Here is a 9,959-nt window from a genome sequence, read left to right as displayed (position 1 = left end):
AGCAGATCCAGCCATGGACACGAGTGACCAATAAAGTGCAGAGGCGTCATGCCCACAGGGGCACGTGCCCCCTCAGATTTGTCCTGTATGAAAATGATTGTTTTGTTAAACATTGTGGTTTTTGTTTCTTTGTAATACTACTAGCCACCCAGCAATTGTAACCTCAATTAGCTACCAAGAAGGTATTACAGGCTATGAATCAAGTCAGAGTTGTCTATCTTAGCTGGCATGCCTGCTGGCAAGGTTGGTAGAAAATCAAGTAATAACTAAATGTACTGAATAAGACACATTCCTTTCAATCTTTTACCCAGATTTTATCAGCAATGCAGAGTATATTTTGTTTATTTAAAAAAAAGAAACGCCAGTCAGGAGGATAGAGACAGATCAAGTGGGAGGCTTAGATATGCAAAACGTCAGTGCAGAGACAAAGTGGTGTCGCAATTCAACGGCTCAGACAAGACGTTTGTGGCAGGGAATCCAGACAATCACGGATTACAAAGGGAAAACCACCCACGTAGGGGACACCAATGTCTTGCCCCCAGACAAGCAAAACATCTTCTTTGCCCGCTTTGAGGATAGCACCACCCCCAAGGACTGTGGGCTCTCGTTCTCAGTAGCCGACGTGAGTAAGACATTTAAGATTGTTAACCCTCGCAAGGCTGCCGGCCGAGACGACATCCCAAGCCGCGTTCTCAGAGCTTGCGCGGACCAGCTGGCTGGTGTGTTTATGGACATATTCAATCTCTCCCTATGCCAGTCCTCTGTCCCCACTTGCTTCAAGATGTCCACCATTGTTTCTGTACCCAAGAAATCAAAGGTAACTGAACTAAATGACTATCGCCCTGTGGCACTCACTTCTGTCATCATGAAGTGCTTTGAGAGACCAGTCAAGGATCACTCAACACACGTGCTTCGTTTGTAAATGATGTCTGAGTGTTGGAGTCCCTCTCTCTCTCAGCCCCTGGCTGTCCGTAAATTCAAATATAAAAACAATAAAATGTTGCAGTCTAGTTTGCTTAATATAAGGAATTTGAAATGATTTATACTTTTACTGTTGATAAGTATATTTTAGCAATTACATTTACTTTTGATACTTAAGTATATTTAAAGCCAAATACTTTTTGACTTTTGCTCAAGCAGTATTATTTACATACACCAAATATATTTAAACTCAATTTTTCACAATTCCTCACAATTCCTGACATTGAATCCTGGTACAAATTCCCTGTCACGTTAGTTATAATGATTGGACCAAGGCGCAGCATGTGTAGAATTCCAAATGTTTGTAACGGATTTCCTCCTCTTCGTCTGAGGAAGAGTAAGGATCGGACCAAAGCGCAGCGTGGTTAGTGTTCATTTTATTGAATAATAATCCAAACTGAACACTGAATAACAAAAACAACAGAAACAGTTCTGTCCAGTGCAGACACACAAAGACTGAACATAAACACCCACAAAACCCAGGTGGAAAAAGGCTACCTAAGTATGATTCTCAATCAGAGACAACTAACGACACCTGCCTCTGATTGAAAACCATACTAGGCCGAACACAAAAACCAACATAGAAAAACAAACATAGACTGCCCACCCCAACTCACGCCCTGCCCTGACCATACAAAAACAAAGACAAAACAAAGGAACTAAGGTCAGAACGTGACAATGTTTAATAAATAATAAACTCCCCAAACAAAACAGAAGAAAAACAAAACGTGCCGCTAACAATAGTTCTAACAGGCAACTATCCATAGTCAAGAGCCCACCAAGCACAATGGGGAAATGGCTGCCTAAATATGATCCCCAATCAGACACAATGATAAACAGCTGCTTTGGGATCCATACCAGGCCAACATAGATCATTAAACACCTAGATGACCCACCCTAGTCACTGTCACGCCTCAACCAACATAGAGAATAAGCAGCTCTCTATGGTCAGGGCATGACAGTCAGTTAGGATCACCACTTTATTTTAAGAATGTGAAATGTCAGAATAATAGTAGAGAGAATTATGTATTTCAGCTTATTTCTTTCATCACATTCCCAATGGGTCAGAAGTTTTCATACACTCAAGTAGTATTTCGTAGCACTGCCTTTAAATTGTTTAACTTGGGTCAAACGTTTCAGGTAGCCTTCCACAAGCTCCCCACAATAAGTTGGGTGAATTTTGGCCCATTCCTCCTGACAGAGTGTAACTGAGTCAGCTTTGTTGGCCTCCTTGCTCACACACGCTTTTTCAGTTCTGCTCACACATTTTCTATAGAATTGAAGTCAGGGCTTTGTGATGGCCAATCCAATACCTTGACTTTGTTGTCCGTGTGCCATTTTGCCACAACTTCGGAAGTATGCTTGGGGTCATTGTCCATTTGTAACCAAGCATTAACTTCCTGACTGATGTCTTGAGCTACTACAGTCCCTCCTGCAGCAAAGAACCCCCACAACATGATGCTGCCAAATCCATGCTTCACAGTTGGGATGGTGTTCTTTGGCTTGCCTCCCCCTTTTTCCTCCAAACATAACGATGGTCATTATGGCCAAACAGTTCTATTTTTGTTTCATCAGACCAGAAGACATTTCTCTAAAAAGTAAGATTTTTGTCCCCATGTGCAGTTACAAACCGTAGCCTGGCTTTTCTATGGTGGTTTGGGAGCAGTGGCTTCTTCCTTGCTGAGCGGCCTTTCAGGTTATGTCAAAATAGCACTCGTTTTACTGTGGATATAGGTACTTTTGTACCTGTTTCCTCCAGCATCTTCACAAGATCCTTTGCTGTTGTTCTGGGATTCATTTGCACCTTTCGCACCAAAGTACGTTAATCTCTAGGAGACAGAACGCATCTCCTTGATGAGTGGTATGACGGCTACGTGGTCCCATGGTGTTTATACTTGCGTACTATCGTTTGTACAGATTAACGTGGTACCTTCAGGCATTTGGAAATTGCTCCCAAGGATAAACCAGACTTGTGGAGGTCTACAATTTTTTTTCTTCTGAGGTCTTGGCTGATTGACTCAAATGATGTCAATTAGCCTATCAGAAACTTCTAAAGCCATGACATAATTTTCTGGGATTTTCCAAGCTGTTTAAAGGCACAGTCAATTTAGTTTATGTAAACTTCTGACCCACTGGAATTGTGATACAGTGAATTATAAATTAAATAATCTGTCTGTAATCTTTGGAAAAATTACTTGTGTCAAGTAGATGTCCTAACCGACTTGCCAAAACTGTAGTTTGTTATCAAGATATTTGTGGAGTGGTTGAAAAATGAGTTTTAATGACTCCAACCTAAGTGTATTTAAACTTCTGTCTTCAACTGTATATACACTACCGTTTTAAAGTTTGGGATGACTTATTAATAATGTCCTTGTTTTTGAAAGAAAATCTAAAAACATTGTCCATTCAAATAACATCAAATTGATCAGAAATACAGTGTAGACAATGTTATTATTGTTGTAAATTACTATTGTAGCTGGAAACTGCAGATTTTTAATGGAATATCTACAGTTGAAGTCGTAAGTTTACATACACTTAGGTTGGAGTCATTAAAACTAGTTTTTCAACCACACACAAATTTGACGAACTGACTTGTTGGAAAGGTGGCATCCTATGGCAGTGACACACTGAAAGTCACTGAGCTCTTCAGTAAGGCCATTCTTCTGCCAATGTTTTCTATGGAGATTGCATGGCTGTGTGCTTGATGATACAACTTGTCAGCAGCGGGTATGGCTGAAATAGCCGAATCCACTAATTTGAAGGGGTGTCCACATACAGTACCAGTTATTTTGACTATTTTCTACATTGTAGAATAATAGCGAAAACATCAACACTATGAAATAACACATATGGAATCATGTCATAACTTAAAAAGTGTTAAACAAATCAAAATATATGTTATATTTGAGATTCTTCAAAGTAGCCACTCTTTTCCGTGATGACAGCTTGGCATATTCTTGGAATTCTCTCAACCAGCTTCATGAGGTGGAATGCATTTCAATTAAGAGGTGTGCCCCGTTAAAAGTTCATTTGTGGTATTTCTTTCCTTCTTAATGCATTTGAGCTGTGTTGTGACAAGTTAGGGCTGGTATACAGAAGAAAACCCTATTTGGTAAAATACCAAATCCATAAGAAGAAGATAATTGCTTGGGCCAAGAAACACGGGCAATGGACAATTAGACCATTTGAAATCTGTCCTTTGGTCTGATGTGTGCAAATTTGAGATTTTTGGTTCCAACCGCCATGTCTTTGTGAGACACAGAGTAGGTTAACAGATTATCTCCAAATGTGTGGTTCCCATGGTGAAGCATGGAGGAGGGGGTGTGATGGTGTGGGGGTGCTTTGCTGGTTACACTGTCTGTGATTTATTTAGAATTCAAGGCACAGCATTCTGCAGCGACATGCTTTCCCAACTGGTTTGCACTTGGTGGGACTATAATTTGGTTTCAACAGGACAATGACCCAACACACCTCCAGGCTGTGTAAGGGCTATTTGACCAAGAAGGAGAGTGATGGAGTGCTGCATCAGATGACCTGGCCACCACAATCACCCAACATCAACCCAATTGAGATGGTTTGGGATGAGTTGGACCGCAGAGTGAAGGAAAAGCAGCCAAAAAGTGCTCAGCATATGTGGGAACTCCTTCAAGACTGTTGGAAAAGCATTCCTCATGAAGCTGGCTGAGAGAATGCCAAGAGTGTGGAAAGCTGTCATCAAGTCAAAGGGTGGCTACTTTGAAGAATATCAAATCTGAAATATATTTCATTTGTTTAACACTTTTTTGGTGAATACATGATTCCATATATGTTATTTCATAGTTGTGATGTCTTCACTATTATTCTGCATTGTAGAAAATAGTAAAAATAAAGAAAAACCCTTGAGTGAATAGGTGTCCAAACCTTTGACTGGTACTGTACATGTGCATATATAGTGTATTTCAATATCAGTGACAACCTTTTATAAACACATTATCTTTGAAATGCTTTAATCCTTGATTTCATCAATCTCTATCCCATGTCCGTGTAAATCAATGTGGGATAATCAATACATCACATTGTGACAACTGTAAGCCATGTTGATTACGATCTGGATTCTAAATAGTGTACTGTCCATGTTTAACTCCTCACACTGCACCCTATTGTATGGCATCAATTTACTTGCTTTTGGTTTTACTCGCTCTTGTCTTTTATAATTACCAGAATGCACTGATAAATAATGGCAGTCTATGCAAAATATGTAGCATTTAGAATTTTTTTACTAAGCTTTCGTCACGCTTTTTTTCAGTTACCCACTGGTCACAGACGCCAACTCAACGTCTATTCCACGTTGGTTCAGCGTAATTTCATTGAAATGATGTGGAAACCTTGTTGATTCAATCCGTGTGCCCAGTGGGAAGGGATAAAAACACAAAAAAAAACAAGCTAAAACATAAAACTGTTCCATCACAATAACAGCCTTAATCTTTCTTCTAACCTTTCTTTTACATTTGTTTTCTCTCGTCCTGATTTTAGTTATCTTTTGAATGAAAAACAGATGCAGAATTTGCACCTGCTGCAAACGCTTAGCAAATATGTCCCTTTATCTCAATTTATCTGTGTAGACTAAGAACAGAAGAGAAAATTGGATTTGATTGTTGACTTTAATGACGTCAAAAATCTTAAGACATGCCGGGCTAGATCCTTTTATATAATTCATCTTGACTTTGATGTATGGCGGAAATGCAACAATCCTTCTGGCTGTCTCTCCTTCTGTTTCAAAACAAACTTTCACAATGTCTCACATAAAATGCCCACTGTCTCACTGCTCAATGGCAATTGGTACATGGACGTCATCTATGGAATATGGTTTTGATAAAATGCCTGACATTGACAACAGGATAGAATACTAAAAGTGGAGGGAAACGGCCCTAGTGGATTTATATTGGGTTATGATAAGCAGCTTTGACTGAGAAGATGACATTAGAAGTTAATCTGATTGCAGCTCTTAGACTATATGTCCATCAGTGTCAAGGTTTATGTATTCTAACCAAACCCCCTCTCTTGCACTTTGCACGCACCCTATCCATTAGACCTGCCATGCAGAATAGGTGAGCAGGGGCGGACTAGCCATGTGGCATTTCAGGCAAGTGCCAGATGGGCCGGTCCATTTTTAGGCCAGTGGGCATGTCTAACTTGTCTCTTTTTTTGCGCAATGTGATCATTATTTGGCTAATTATGGGTACCTCAAGGAAAAAAATGGGCCGATGTGTTAGAAATGTCAGGGCCAATTTCTGGTCCCAGAGCTGATACAATGGGTGGGAAAAACGCAGATGTGTAGTGATGGGTCTAAAGTATCACTTGGTCCGCTACTGTCCTCCCCCGATATGTCACATTATTAACCACAGCATGACCTTTCCTCTGTGCCCCACTGAGTCCTGCTCCACACTGGCTGAACAGCTGCCGAAGCAGCCTGGTGGACTCCTGTGTGCAGTCAGCTGCCATCCACATTCACACCTCCAACCAGCTCCTGCCTGTGCTGTGCTGCTGGAGCTAACACTGGGATGGTGCAGCCATATTACTCACAGTGTGGTTATAACAGACAATAGCACTTGGCTTGTGTCCTACAGATGTAGAATATTAATTTGATCACCCTGTCGCAGGAGAACTGTCCAGCAACACAGGAAATTTAAAACATGTAGTGTATTTGAGGTTTTAAAAAGCTTCTAAAGTTAGCAATTTCCACTTTGAAATTTCAGATTAGATTTGCATTTACGAAAAATATGTCAACCCCTACAAACATGTCCATTAATTATAATCCACATAATAATTCACATTTCCTGTTGGTGCATGATTATTTTCCTGCTGTAGGAAACTGGCTCAAATTAAAATGCTACATCTGTAGCAGGATGAGAGTGCTCATTTGCTTTAAGGGCAATATAGGGTGCTAAGACTGTAATATATCTTGGGTAGTGTTCTAGCAGGATAAGAGAGTGCTAATTTGCTTTGGGGGCAGTATAGGGTGTTAAGACTGTGTCTGATTCTCAACCACTGAAGTGTGTGGAACAAATTAAAAACAGCCCATGACAAAGTTATGACATTTGCTAGTTCATTTCTCCAGAATAATCAACAATGACAGTTGCATCATCGTCACCCATGAAAGCTCAGTTGTCCTCAGCCTAGTGCCTTGTAGGCAACATCTGGATGTTAGATATTAGGTGCATACCAGACTCAGGTGCACAGGTCTCCTGAAATGTCTCAATAAATTACCACAAACCCAAACTGCAAACACATGGTACTAAAATCAAGAAAACAGGGATAGTTTGAGTCTAGCAAGTCAAGATAAGTCATGGATGGTAAAAGGCAAGCATTACATTAAGCCGGAAACATTGTGTCCGCAAAACTGCAGTCGTGACTGCCCCTACAGCAAATTCCATTCTGTCCAAGATTACATTACAAATACTGGTACGCTTTAATGAACAGCCATCAAATAGTATGGGGCTGCTCAGTTATCACATGGCATGGGGTGGCAGGTAGCCTAACGGTTAGAGCGTTGGGCCAGTAACTGAAAGGTCACTAGTTTGAATACCCAAGCTGATAAGGTGAAAAATCTGTCAATATGTGCTTGAGCAAGGCACTCTTAACACTTGATCATTTGACCAGAATTGTGACCCCACTCTCTCTGAGGGTGTATCACAGGGAGTTGGGATATGCAATAAAACACATCCAATTTGCATGTGTTAAATAAACACTTGTACCTGTGTGAAATAGGACAAATATAAGCACCAACCAAATTATTAGTATGGTTGTATTCACTGTCCCTTACCAATAGCTCTAATGCTCAATAGTCACACTGTTTGTTTTTCACGTACATTATTGGACTAGACCTATTTCAGCCCAATTTTATGAAATAAAACTAGGAAGGAAGTAAATTAATACAGTATGTGGGAAAAAATGCATCAAAGAAATACAAATACACCATTTGTAAGAACATACCATTTCCTCTGCAAAGAAAGAAAGATAGAAAGAAAGAAAGAAAGAAAGAAAGAAAGAAAGGAAGACATAGAAGCCATAGCCTAACAAATAACTGTTTCTCCTTACTGCTCTTCGAGGCTAATGTAAAGTGCAATGCAATAAACAATTAAACATATTATTTCAGGTATTGTTACTAGCCTACTGCAGTATACTGTTATTGTACACATTTTAACTACACAAGCCAGGCTCTGCAAAAGCAGCAGATATCTAACGATGATTATGCTATTAGACCAGTATTGAAAACGACAAAGTTTATGAAAATGCAGATATTTATGATGAACTGTAGACACTAGAATGAACCGTTTTCATTCTGTACAAAATAAGAAGAATGAGAGAATGAAAAAGTCGAGTAGATAATCGGTCTTTTGTCCGTGACTGTGATTCTCGTAAATGGAACCGTGTTCAATATAACTGGGTGTAATTTTATACCAAAATTAGACTATCCTACATTGAATCTCCTTAGCCTATTATTCCAATGCAGCCCCGCGTACAAGTAGCCTATGCAATGCATGCAAACGTTAATAACATATCTGTTGACAATCAACCAAAATATATTGCAATTAATGGAGCCATCTGGGAAACAGATAAGATTCTTCAAAAAAACTTAAACTCGATCCCATTGACAAAGGCAATCAATAAAACATTTTTACCGGACCGGCAGGCTACTCACCTAACTCTTTATCCTTGTACGGATGGTTTGAACATCAACAAATGTCAAGTATACGGTAAATCGAAAAGGAATATGAAAAGAGGTATTGTTAGGTGTACTCATGGTGTAATGACTGCGGGCTTATGTGAAGTGCTCCGCTATCTTGACGGAGGTGAGGTATTTGATATTTACGCAGATAGCCAAGTGCGCTCCTAATGGAAAGCCCTGGGATCCCGCATTATAATTGCTGCTCTTCAAGAGCATTAACTCCTTGAAACGATGACTACGGAATTAGTCATTGCTACAATCACCCCTTCACTCACCTGCCTCCGCATAGGCTTCATTATAACCTATACCTCTCTTTATTTATTTTATTTATTTATTTTTTTAACCTTTTTCTCCCTCTTTCCTTCATCAGATTAGCATTCCTTTGCGTCATCACTATTTATACAGAACTTTTGATTTCCCCAGCAATATAAACAGGGTGGCACAGCAATGTTCCATGATTTCCAGAAAAGTATGGTTCATTATAACGCGATCAAACTAAGGAATATAATAAAACAGATTTGGAGAGCCTGTTTATTCGTTTATTCCTTAATTAATTGCTGTACAGTTATGTTTCTTTAAGCTCAAAACTATTGAGGTGGAAGGTCCATAAAGATGAAATAAAGTTATACAAAATGCCTAAAGCGCTCCCCCTGTTTTTAATGCTAAAATAAATATGCCTGCAAGTCTTTTAGTTTGTGAATGTAATTTCACTCGCTGCACAATTAACTTAATGGCAAAAGGCAAAGCATGGAATCTCCCTTGACTTGTACATTTGCTTACTCTTTAGAAGAGCTGCAGAACAAAGCAGATGATTATGTGTTGTGAATCAAAAATATTGGTCTCAAATCTCTTATGGGCCTCAAACAAACACACACACACACACACACACACACACACACACACACACACACACACACACACACACACACACACACACACACACACACACACACACACACACACACACACACACACGCACGCACGCACACACGCACACACACACTATGTGATTGAAATCTTATCTGTTTCCCAGATGGCTCCAGATATAAGGGGTTAATGGGTGCTGGGAAATGTATGCTATCTCAGTTTTACAGTGAGAGATGACTGTAGTAGGACTCTAAATTACCTAATCAGGGATAGATGTCACTGTCCCTGAAAAAAACATCTGACCATCTCTGGCTTGTCCTATACTCTGTCTCTGTCTCTCTTTCTCTCTCTCTCTCTCTCTCTCTCTCTCTCTCTCTCTCTCTCTCTCTCTCTCAATTCAATT

The sequence above is a fragment of the Oncorhynchus kisutch genome, linkage group LG3 (assembly GCF_002021735.2).
Source record: "Oncorhynchus kisutch isolate 150728-3 linkage group LG3, Okis_V2, whole genome shotgun sequence".
NCBI lineage: Eukaryota > Metazoa > Chordata > Actinopteri > Salmoniformes > Salmonidae > Oncorhynchus > Oncorhynchus kisutch.
Note: the sequence above shows the minus strand (reverse complement) of the source record.